The sequence below is a fragment of the Ovis aries genome, chromosome 6, assembly GCF_016772045.2.
Source record: "Ovis aries strain OAR_USU_Benz2616 breed Rambouillet chromosome 6, ARS-UI_Ramb_v3.0, whole genome shotgun sequence".
NCBI classification, from domain to species: Eukaryota; Metazoa; Chordata; class Mammalia; order Artiodactyla; family Bovidae; genus Ovis; species Ovis aries.
Genome location: NC_056059.1, coordinates 101,782,349 through 101,795,005, shown reverse-complemented (window position 1 = coordinate 101,795,005; position 12,657 = coordinate 101,782,349). Strand labels below are relative to the sequence as shown.

General features: G+C 41.6%; 1 protein-coding gene and 1 pseudogene across 11 annotated transcripts in view; both read left to right on the top strand.

Moving 5' to 3' along the window:
* MAPK10 (mitogen-activated protein kinase 10) overlaps nt 1–12,657 on the top strand; it is a 417,204-nt gene that overhangs the window by 181,758 nt on the left and 222,789 nt on the right. For 3 of the 11 annotated variants that reach the window (XM_060417390.1, XM_060417392.1, XM_042251607.2), the window contains exon 3: nt 1,148–1,263. The exons of the other annotated variants lie outside the window; for them this stretch is intronic. The gene's annotated coding sequence lies outside the window, so the exon portion shown is untranslated. The remainder of the gene's footprint in view (nt 1–1,147; nt 1,264–12,657) is intronic. 11 annotated transcript variants of the gene reach the window in all.
* LOC114115338 (large ribosomal subunit protein eL33-like) lies at nt 10,268–10,838 on the top strand (annotated as a pseudogene).

Below are 12,657 nucleotides of genomic sequence, written 5' to 3'. Positions count from 1 at the left end.
AGTGTGTGAGTCAAGCTGAAAGCCAGAAAGCCCCAGGTAGTGAAAAATATTTTTAACCTTAAAAAAACAAAATTCCATGTTTATTTAGTGCAATATAAGGACCACTTGCATTACACTGTTGTAATTAAAAAGGTTTTCTTGATCTACTCTCAGAGAAATCTGTTGTTAGAAGTCTCTCTTCTTTCTCTTTTGAAATATACATATATATATGTACATCTGTCTTATCTAGATCTATATTTGTATCCACATATGTCTGTGTTTGCATGCTCAGTCGCTCAATAGTGGCTGACTTTTTGTGATCCCATGGACTGTAACCTGCCAGGTTCCTCTGTCCGTGGAATTTTCCAGGCAATAATACTGGGGTGGATTGCCATTTCATATTCCAGGAAATCTTCCTGATGCAGGGATTGAACCTGCATCAACTGTGTCTTCTGCATTGCAGGCAGTTTTTTACTGCTGAGCCACCAGGGAAACCCCTATGTATATATATATCTAACAGACTGTATATGTGGGCTCAGCTGCTTCAGTCCTGTCTGACTCTTTGCCACCTATAGCCCGCCAGGCTCCTCAGTCCATGGGATTCTCCAGACAAGAACAGTGGAGTGGGTTGTCATGCCTTCCTCCAGGGAAGCTTCCAGATCTAGGAATTGAATTCGTGTCTCTTGCATTGCAGGCAGATTCTTTACCCACTGAGTCACCTGGGAAGACCAACAGAGTATATATCCATGGAAAAATTTGTAGAGAATATATAGGAGAGAAACTTAACTATGATGCATAGATCAGTGGGCACCAGGAATACAGTATCTTCTAGAAATGCTTATTACTTTTAAATATGACTAGGCAAATAATATGTTAATATTTTATTAAAAATTATTAAGTATAAGAATTCCAAAATAGGAATAAATGATATATTTGTTCATTCCTATTATTTTACTGATAAAATATGGAAACTGTGTCAGGGTCACAAGACTGTTGTCAGGTTTGGAGATGGATTCAGGGACTCATAGGATTGAGTATAGCCATACTCACAGCCAAGATTTATTAGAGTGAAAGGATGCAAGGCAGGGTCAGCAAAAGAAACAGACAGGTGGGCTGACATCTGACGGGAATCACACTCCAGCTTCCTAAGTCTTGCTTCTCCCAGCAGAGTCTCAGAGGACCTGCCTAATCCCTCCAGCAAAAAATTGTGACAACATGGCTACTGGGGAAGCTCACTGGAGACTCACTGCCCAAGAAGTCTAGTCACATTGTCCTGTTTGCCTGGTATGTACCAATATTGAGAGTCTCAGAAGGAAAGCACGTGTTTGGCCAAAACCACATTGTGTGTACACACAATTTTGGCATGGTCAGTTCTAGTAATGGTGGAAATGTGCCTCAAATACAAGTTCCCATACTTCAGCCAATGGCCCAACTTTCATGCAAGCCTTTTTAGAATTAACAATCTCAAGCCTGCTATTGGATTCCCAGTTGGCACTAGTGGTAAAGAACCCACTTGCCAATTCAGGAGACATAAAAGACATGGGTTTGATCCCTGGGTCAGGAAGATCCCCTGGAAGAGGACATGGCAACCCACTCCAGGATTCTTGCTTGGAGAATCCCATGAACAGAGGAGCCAGGCAGGCTTTGGTTCACAGGATCGCAAAGAGTCAGACATGACATGACCGAAGTGACTTAGTATGCACACACGGCCTGCTACTGACTGTTTTCTCCACAGAAACCAAATGTATTAAACTATTTAGATTCTTGTGTGGGTATTTAAACTGTTTTTCCCTCTAGGGTATTAATATACTTTAGCAGTTGAATTTCCACACTAATTGGGAACAGTCAGCTTCAAGGTTTCTTTAGGCCAACTAAACATCTGCTGTCTATAAGTTTTGGATTACTGCAAAATAAACGAGGCTTAATTTTCATTGCTATAGAGAGTCATATTTAAGATATTACTTCTATAAATGGTGAAGGCATTAATTGTGAGTAATTTTTCTTTAAATATCCATTTCAGAAGATGAAGTTCTCTGAACTTAACCTAAACTTAGAAGAAAACACAAACTGAGGTATATACCATCCTCTGCAGTGACTGTGTACTGGCATTTGGTATTGATACTTGATCTTCTACTACTCAACCTTCTTCAATTCATTCTTCATGCTGACTCAGAGTAATCATTTAAAAATACAAGTCTGCTTATGTTTTGCTTACCCTGAAACCATCTGATGGCATTGACTGCTCTGAGTTTCAGGCCCTCCGATTTCCCTAAGCTCCCCCTGTCCTGTGTTAGTCCTGCCTGGAATTCTCATCACTATCCACTAGTTCACTTCTCATTCTTCAGCTTTCAGCACAGATATCAGTTCCTTAAACTTCCTGTCTAGGATTGATCCCATCCATTATAACAGACAGGTCCACCCAGCATCGTAGACTTTTCTTCCCTGGAACTTGTCACAGTTGAAAATTAGCATTTCCTGAAATGGCTTTGATCTGTTTATGTAGTATATATTCAAGAAATGTTTTGTAGTATGTATTCAATAAATTTTTTTTAAAAAATATTTGTTTATTTGGCTGCCTCAGACCTTAGTTGTGGCACACGGGATCTTCATTTCTTGTGTGGGATCTTCCTTCGCAGCGCAAAGGTGCATGGGCTTAGTTGCCCCACTGATGTGGGATCCTAGGTCCCCCGAACAGGGACTGAACTAGCATTTCCTGCATCTCAAGGTGGATTCTTAACCACTGGGCCACAAGGGATGTCCCATAAATGTTTGTTACGTGAAAGCTCAGGGAAAGCTTTGTTTCTATATGTACTCAGATCATCAGAATTGAAAAATGAAAAGTGAAAGTGTTTGTCTCTCAGTTGTGTTGACTCTTTGCGATCCCATGGACTGTAGCCCATCAGGCTCTTCTGTCCATGGAATTTCCCAGGCAAGGATGGTGGAATGGGTTGCCATTCCTTTCTTCAGGGGATCTTCCCAACCCAGGGATCAAACCCAGGTTTCCTGCATTGTAGGCAGATACTTTACCATCTGAGCCACCAGGGAAGCTCATCAGAATTGAGGTAGAGATCTAATTCTTACAAATGGAATTTTGGGTATTACAAAATGTTAAGTAAGCCATAGTTCAAAAAAGTTTTAAAATAAAAACTGTGGCATGTTTTAACCATTAATGTAGACGGGTGTTGTACTCAGCCTGCAGAGGGAGGCTGTACACCCACCCCAAATTTGGTTCTTATGTTGAGTAATGATGCTACGCATGTACTGAGAGGGTACGAAAAGGCTTATTGCTCATATAATGGAATTGTTGGGGGACAGCAGGGTATGTTCCTAAGCAGGTTCAAAAATGGCATGAGAAAGCAAGGGAAAGAGAGGCATGAGAAAGCAAGGGAAAGAGACTGGCTTGGGGTTTCTTTATGGTTGGGGGTGAGAGTTTCTTTATGCATGGTACAGAGGTTGTGTGATCCAAATGTCCTGCTGGTGCCAAATCAGGGAGCATCTGGTGCTTTCTTATCAGCTTGCCCGGAAGTGGAAAGGGGGTGAGGGGTGAGGGTGGAATAGGGTGGACCACTTCCTCCTGCAGGGAAGTGATAAGGGGCCCGGGTTTGACGCAGTTCTGTAGCAAGGAGGCCTCAGTGGTGGTGCGATTCTTGCAGGTTGTACTTCCATGACTCAAGGCAGCTAAGTGTGGAGGATCTTGGACTCAGACCCTGTGAGAGCGCCTCTTTTCAGAAGAGTACTGAATACAAGCAGCAAATGCCACTCTGATGGAATGTAACTGAGGAGGGCAGTGTCTTGTGCCACAGTCCATGGGCAATTCCTGTCCATCACAGGTGGTCCAGAGATTCCAGGAAATGAGATTAAAAAATTACTGAAGTCTTTGCACTGAAGAAATCTCAAGAAAGCAGGGGGCACTAGTGGGAAGACCTTCTGTGCTGCAATTTGGATAGATTTTAGAGCCTTTTTTTTGGGAGATCCCATTCTAGATGGGCTTATTTGTAAATAACAGCATAAATGGGTTTGAAAGTGAAAGTGTTAGTTGCTCAGTCATGTCTGACTCTTTGCAACCCTGTGGCTGCCAGGCTCCTCTGTCTATGGAATTCTCCAGGCAAGAATACTGGAGTGGGTTGCCTTTCCCTTCTTCAGGGGATCTTCCCAACTCAGGAATTGAACCCAGGACTCCTGCATTGCAGGCGGATTCTTTAGGAGAGCCCCTAAATGGGCTTAAGTAAAATTTGCAAGTGAGGCATATAGTGTGTCCTGAACCCAGAAAGGCATAAAAGATGCTGGGCTTGTTTAACACTGAGTGCTGAGGGTTAACAACTATTTCTTGATAGAGATATAGTGACACTTGTCTTACCAAATAATTTTCAGGAATTTAACTGAGATGGTGGGAACTTCTACTTTGTGTGTGGCATCCCGTTTTTTTGTGAGCTTGTTTGTAAATGTTTGTATGTCTTGACTAAGTGTTTCAACTGAATCTCTTTGGAGAAAAATGTCATCAGTGTGATATAACACTTGCCCCTGGAGAAAGCTGGATAAAGTTTAGACTTTGCCACAAACACTGTGTGTCATGGCAGGGCAGTTGAAGTATTCAACCATGGGTAGCCAGGTTGTCTGTTCTGTCCCTTCAAAGGTGAAGGCAAGCTGTAAACTGTGACTGAGAGGCTGTTGAAATAGGCACTGAAGACAGCATATTAACCAAATCTAGAACACCAAAATATGCACCAATAGCTGATTGGATCCATCCAATCAATAATTTTAATAGTATTGGGTGTGGAGACCTTAAATGGGTAAGACTGTGGTATTAGGTAATAGTAATAGTAAATATTAGTAATCCACCCTGAGGTGCTATTCATTCATTCAGATTTAAGAAAAACCCAAATCTGGCTGTTGATGAAGGAATAGGGGTCATTATCACCCTTTTCCTAAATAGGTCTTATAATAGTCCTCTAAGGGGAAGGTCCATGGAGTTCCTTTTTAAGAAGCCAGTTGCGAGTACCAAAGACTTAATTTAATTTGGTTCAGAGTATCCATGACCTCTGGAAGATATTTTAGAGCAGTGGACATCATGTGTGCATTTGTGCTAAGTTGTTTCAGTCGTGTCTGACTCTTTGTGACCCTATGGACTGTAGCCCACCAGGCTTCTCTGTCCATGGGATTCTCCAGGCAAGAATACTAGAATCAGTTGCCATGGCTTCCTCCATGGGGTCTTCATGGCTATGTGAAATTTAGGCAAAGAATAGTTCTGGTGGTTAAGATGAGAATGGATTCTATCTCTATTTTATATCTTATAACTTTCCTGGGAGTCTAAAAAATACTTTGTATAAGTTTAGTAGATGCCCTGATGCTTCTGCTGCTAAGTCACTCCAGTTGTGTCCGACTCTGTGCGACCCCATAGATGGCAGCCCACCAGGTTCCCCCATTCCTGGGATTCTCCAGACAAGAACACTGGAGTGGGTTGCCATTTCCTTCTCCAATGCATGAAAGTGAAAAGTGAAAGAGAAGTCGCTCAGTCATGTCCATCTCTTTGCGACCCCATGGACTGCAGCCTACCAGGCTCCTCCATCCATGCAATTTTCCAGGAAAGAGTAACGGAGTGGGGTGCCATCGCCCTAGTGTAAATTAATTTGAGTCTCCAAATTGATGGAGGTTGTGAGAGTCTTTGAAAAACAAGGAAATCAAACAAGCCAATCCTACAGGAACTCAACCCCTAGTATTCATTGCAAGGCTGCACTTAGCTGGAGCAGCTGTGAAGAGAGACTCCATGTCCAAGGTAAGTGAAACCCAAGTAAGATGGTAGGCACTGAGAGAGGGGATCAGGTGGCAGACAGACTGAAACTACAATCGCAGACAACAAGCCAATCTGATCACATGGACCACAGCCTTGTCTAACTCAGTGAAACTATGAGCTATGCCATATGGGGCTACCCAAGATGGATGGGTCATGGTGGAGAGGCCTGACAGAATGTGGTCCACTGGAGAAGGGAATGGTAAACCACTTCAGTATTCTTTCCTTAAGAACCCCATGAACAGTTTGAAAAGGCAAAAAGATAGGACACTGAAAGATGAACTTCCCAGCTCGGTAGGTGCCCAATATGCTACTGGAGATCAGTGGAGAAATAACTCCAGAAAGAATGAAGAGATGGAGCCAAAGCAAAAACAACATCCAGTTGTGAATGGAACGGGTGATAGAAGCAAGGTTCGATGCTGTAAAGAGCAATATTGCATAGCAACCTGGAATGTTAGGTCTGTGAGTCAAAGCAAATTGGAAGTGGTCAAACAGGAGATGGCAAGAATGAACGTTGACATTTTAGGAATCAGAGAACTGAAATGGACTGGAATGGGTGAATTTAACTCAGATGACCATTATATCTACTATTGTGGACAGGAATCCCTTAGAAGAGATGGAGTAGCTGTCATAGTCAACACGAGTCCAAAATGCAGTACTTGGATGCAATCTCAAAAGCTACAGAATGATCTCTATTCCTTTTCAAGGCAAACCATTCAATATCACGGTAATCCAAGTCTATACTTGACCAGTAATGCTGAAAAGCTGAAGTTGAATAGTTCTATGAAGACCTACAAGACCTTCTGGAACTAACACCCCAAAAAGATGTCCTTTTCACTATAGGGGGCTGGAATGCAAAAGTAGGAAGTCAAAAAAACACCTGGAATAACAGGCAAATTTGGCCTTGGAGTACAGAATGAAGCAGGGCAAAGGCTAATAGAGTTCTACCAAGAGAACGCACTGGTCGTAGCAAACACCCTCTTCCAACAACACAAAAGAAGACTCCACACATGGACATCACCAGATGGCCAACACTGAAATCAGATTGATTATATTCTTTGTAGCCAAAGATGGAGAAGCTCTATACAGTCAGCAAAAACAAGACCTGGAGCTGACTGTGGTTCGGATCATGAACTCCTTATTGCCAAATTCAGACTGGAATTGAAAAAAGTGGAGAAAACCACTAGACCTATCAGGTATGACCTAAGTCAAATCTCTTCTGACTATACAATAGAAGTGAGAAATAGATTTAAGGGACTAGATCTGATAGACACAGTGCCTGATAAACTATGTATGGAGGTTTGTGACATTGTACAGGAGACAGGAATCAAGACCATCCTCAAGAAAAAGAAATGTAAAAAAAGCAAAATGGCTGTCTGGGGAGGCCTTACAAATAGCTGTGGAAGAAGAGAAGTGAAAAGCAAAGGAGAAAAGGAAAAATATACCCATCTGAATGCAGAGTTCCAAAGAAGAGCAAGAAGAGATAAGAAAGCCTTCCTCAGCGATCAATGCAAAGAAATAGAGGAAAACAATAGAATGGGAAAGGCTAGAGATCTCCTCAAGAAAATGAGAGATACCAAGGGAACATTTCATGCAAAGATGGGCTCGATAAAGGACAGAAATGGTATGGACCTAACAGAAGCAGAAGATATTAAGAAGAGGTGGCAAGAATACACAGAAAAACTATACAAAAAAGATCTTCAGGACCCAGATAACCACAATGGTGTGATCACTCAGCTAGAGCCAAATATCCTGGAATGTGAAGTCAAGTGGGCCTTAGGAAGCCTCACTACGAAGAAAGCTAGTGGAGATGATGGAATTCCATTTGAGCTATTTCAAATCCTGAAAGATGATGCCGTGAAAGTGCTGCACTCAATATGCCAGCAAATTTGGAAAACCCAGCAATGGTCACAGGACTGGAAAAGTCAGTTTTCATTCCAATCCCAAAGAAAGGCAATGCCAAAGAATGCTCAAACGACTGCACAGTTGCACTCATCTCACATGCTAGTAAAGTAATGCTCAAAATTCTCCAAGCCAGGCTTCAACAGTAGGTGAACCGTGAACTTCCAGAGGTTCAAGCTGGTTTTAGAAAAGGCAGAGGAACCAGAGATCAAATTGCCAACATCTGCTGGATCATGGAAAAAGCAAGAGAGTTCCAGAAAAACACCTACTTATGCTTTATTGACTATGCCAAAGCCTTTGACTGTGTGGATCACAATAAACTGTGGAAAATTTTGAGAGAGATGGGCATACCAGACCACCTGACATGCCTCTTGAGAAACCTGTATGCAGGTCAGGAAGCAAGAGTTAGAACTGAACAACAGACTGGTTCCAAATAGGAAAAGGAGTACGTCAAGGCTGTATATTGTCACCCTGCTTATTTAACTTACATGCATCATGAGAAATGCTGGGCTGGAAGAAGCATGGGCTGGAAGAAGCACAAGCTGGAATCAAGATTGCTGGGAGAAATATCAATAACCTGAGATATGCAGATGACACCACCCTTATAGCAGAAAGTGAAGAAGAACTAAAGAGCCTCTTGATGAAAGTGAAAGAGGAGAGTGAAAAAGTTAGCTTAAAACTCAACATTCAGAAAACGAAGATCATGGCATCCGGTCCCATCACTTCATGGAAAATAGATGGGGAAACAGTGGAACAAGTGGCTGACTTTATTTTTGGGGGCTCCAAAATCACTGCAGATGGTGATTCTCAGCCATGAGATTAAAAGACGCTTGCTCTTTGGAAGGAAAGTTATGATCAACCTAGACAGCACATTAAAAAGCAGAGACATTACTTTCCCAACAAATGTCCATCTAGTCAAGGCTATGGTTTTTCCAGTGGTCATGTAAGGATGTGAGAGTTGGACTATAAAGAAAGCTGAGTGCCAAAGCATTGATGTTTTTGAACTGTGAAGTTGGAGAAGACTCTTGAGAGTCCCTTGGACTGCAAGGAGATCCATCCAGTCCATCCTAAAGGAGATCAGTCCTGGGTGTTCTTTGGAAGGACTGCTGTAGAAGCTGAAACTCCAATATTTTAGCCACCTGATGCGAAGAGTTGACTCATTTGAAAAGACCCTGATGCTGGGAAAGATTGAAAGCAGGAAGAGAAGGGGATGACAGAGGATGAGATGGTTGGATGGCATCACCGACTCGATGGACATGGGTTTGGGTGGACTCCGGGAGTTGGTGATGGACAGGGAGGCCTGACGTCCTGTGTTCATGAGGTCTCAATGAGTCGGACATGACCTAGCAACTGAACTGAACTGAACTGATGCTGAAACTGAAACTCCAATACTTTTGCCACCTGGTGCAAAGAGCTGACTCATTGGGAAAGACCCTAATGCTGGGAAAAATTGAGGTCAGGAGGAGAAGGGGTGATAGTGGATGAGATGTTGAATGGTATCACTGACTCAATGAACATGAGTTTGAGCAAACTTTGGGGGATAGTGAAGGACAGGGAATCCGGGCATGCTGCAGTCCATGAGGTTGTTAAGCATCAGATATGACTTAGTGATTGAACAACGTGAGAATTTGACAGTTGGTGCATTTCAATATTTGTTAAAATTGATTCAGAACCAACACTGTAAAGGCATGAAAGCTAATTATTTTCCTTTTATCTTTTTGTTGTATAAATTTTTTTTAAGTAAAATTTGATGTTCCAGTTAGTCAAGGTATGGACTTCTGTTTCATTTTTTGTTTGTTTGTTTCCATCTCTTGTATTAGTTTTCTGTTTATGGTTGTTTTGTTCAGTATGCCTCAATGGAAAGGTGGTCCTCTATACACTTCATATTTATGTTTCTTCTTTCAGAAGCCTCAAATCAGTATCTGAAAGATTAGAGTTCTCCTCCATGTCAATGGTTACTTTGTGGAATTTAAGAAATCCAGGTTGATGTTGTGTTTGGCTTAACCCTTGGCTGTGGCATGGGGTGGGGCGTTGGGGGAGGCATGGGGGGAGCATGGCTGTTTTTCTTGGTAATCCTAAGGTAAAGACCTTTATTGTTGACAGAGGTATAGGCAGCAGCATTAGCAAAGGCAGTTAATAGTGTCCTAGTTTCAGCCATCTGTTCTTAGAGTGGGACCTTAGCATGTCACATAGTAACTGCTTTTCGTCCACACAAGAGATCAGCCAGGGGGCCCATCCCTTGTACAGAATATTGGTCTTTCTCCTGAGCACTCTACAGCAGGGGTCCCCAAACCCTGGGTCAGTACCACATGTACTTGTTAGGAACTGGGTTGCACCACAGAGGGTGAACAGCAGGTGAGTGAAGCTTCATCTGTACTGACAGCTGTTCCTCTTCACTTGCTTGATCATCTGAGCTCCGCCTCCTTTCAGATCAGCAGCAACATTAGATTATCACAAGAGCACTAACCCTAAATGTACTTCAATCCTTCCCAAACCATACCCCTTGTCCTGTTTGTAAAAAAAAAAAAAAAAAAAAAAATTGTCTTCCACGATACCCAGAAGACTGAGGACTGCTGCTCTAAAAAAGGGCCAGTTCCACTCTTTCAGCCATCTTGGACCCTGTGAAGGCCTGCTGGGAACGGGACTTCTAAAACGACAAATATGTCTGGAAGGCTGTGGTCCAAGGCAATTTTTGCTGGCTGTAAACAGGGTCTCTGGAACCAAAGGGAACACACTGCTCTCCTGAAAATTGAAGGTGTATATGCTTGAGATGAAACTGAATTCTATTTAGGCAAGAGATATGCTTATGTGTACAAAGCAAAGAACAACACAGTAAGTCCTGGTGGAAAACCTAACAAAACCAGAGCAATCTGGGGGAAGATCACTTGAGCTCATGGAAACAGTGGCATGGTTCGTGCCAAATTCCGAAGCAACCTTCCTGCTAAGGCCATTGGACACAGAATTCGTGTGATGCTGTACCCTTCGAAAATTTAAACTTCTTGAAAATAAATAAAAGTGTGGATTTGTAAAAAAATAAAAAAATAAAAAAGGGCCAGTTCCTCAGTGAAACACATACTCTGAGTCTAGCATCAGTGGCATTGTGTGCTGGAATCAAGACACATGACTCACAGATAGGTCCAGGGTGAGAAGCATGATCACAGTCACTTTAAGGTGGGCCCCAATTCCATACTCCTGTCCTAAGTGCCAAAGAGTGAAACTTTTGGTGCAGGTCAGTTGAATCCACAACAGAAGCTTGAACAGGGACTCAGCAAATGCAGCAAAGAGAGGCACAGCTCAAAGCACAAGCTAGTCCACAGGCAGCAGAGCTAGTTAGCAAGCCTGAGCAAGAGGAGAAAGACCTCCCCCAACCTTCCTGACCCTACCATCACTGGTTGATTATCATTTGGACATGCCTGCTGGGTCAGTTGTTCTGGTCACCCTGAAGAGGAGAGATGAATCTCCCACCCGATATTTGCTTCAGATGTTAAGACTGATGATACCATACTTGCTTCAAAAAGCTGTGCAAAGTTTTGTATGCATACTAAGTTGCTTCAGTTGTGTCCAGCTCTTTGTAACCCTATGGACCAGGACTTGAGTATTTTGAACTTCCTGACATCACCAAGAGAGGGGGCATCTGAGCTTTCTTCTCAGTTTTCCTACATGTGGGGCAGGAGGGGAGGGGAAAGGGGAAAACTGGATAAGTGTCAGCAATCAAGCATCAAAAATGGAATCAGACTCTGTTACGTGTGTGGGAAAGAGCTGCATGTATATTTCTGAGTGGCCTGTTTTGGTATTAGAGGTATGTATCTTTATAAGGAAATGTTGGGTGTCTCATTTTTATGTAAATACTACTTTTACTTTTGTTCAAAACCATGCTGAGATAAGCTTTTTTGCTCTTTTTTAACTCTCAAATTTTATATTATCTGATATAGAAATTTAATAATACTGATTTACTAAGTCTGTTATTAGCACTGCAGACTTTAATTACTATTCTGTAAGTCCAGTTCAAAATCATGAATTCCATCTGAATTTTATTATATTCTCATACAGAATTCATCTGGGAAGTCAGCCAACCAGAATGGGCATGTGCAAATAAGTTTCTCATTTTGGACAGTCATTATAATTTATGACTTATCTATGCCCACACTGTGTAAATAGTTCTTAAAAAGGTCAAACATAGAATTCCAACAGTGGGCACATTTAGGGAGAGTTCTCATAAGTGTTCTCTTTTTCAATTATGTGGATGAACTTGGTCCGCTCTGGCCATGCAGTTTGAAGTTGTGGTTTGGCATCATTCTTCTAGAAGCTGTCTATTGGTATGGATCTAGTACTGCACCACATTAATTTTTTTCAATTGTCTTGTACAAATAGAATGCAAATTCAGTGAAGGCAGGAATTCTTTTATTGTTTGCTTGATTCATTGTTACATCTTCAGTGCCTAGAACCATGCAATAATAGCTGCTGAATGAATATTTATAATTGAGTTCCTTGATAAGCACTCTGTCCCTCTTTGATAATTAAAAATGCTTAATTGTGATTTTGGTAAATTATAAGCTCAATTTCAAGTTCAACATCACAGTGTTCCTCAAACCAAGAGTACAATGGTAATTTAAAAAAATATATATATGGAAAGTACTTTTTCTGGTGACTGTTCAAATTTATATATATTAAGACAGGGTAGAAGGACTCATAAGTAGAACAATTTGTTGAGCATATAGAAGTGTATGTATCAATTATGTTTACTTGGCACATTTGACTTTCAGGATTTAGAAATCTTACATGAGCCCAAGGATAGGATGTATATTGTAGTCAATCTTTTGGGGAACTAGATATACAAGATTCTTGCTTTAGATTGTCTTTCCTTTTCAGGAAAGGACATGATCTTTTCTTATGGTTTTTTAGTTGCCATTTTCTCATATAACTGGCAGGATTGTACAGTGGATAAGTATAAGAAATAAGGATTCAGATACTCATGTTCTATACTAATT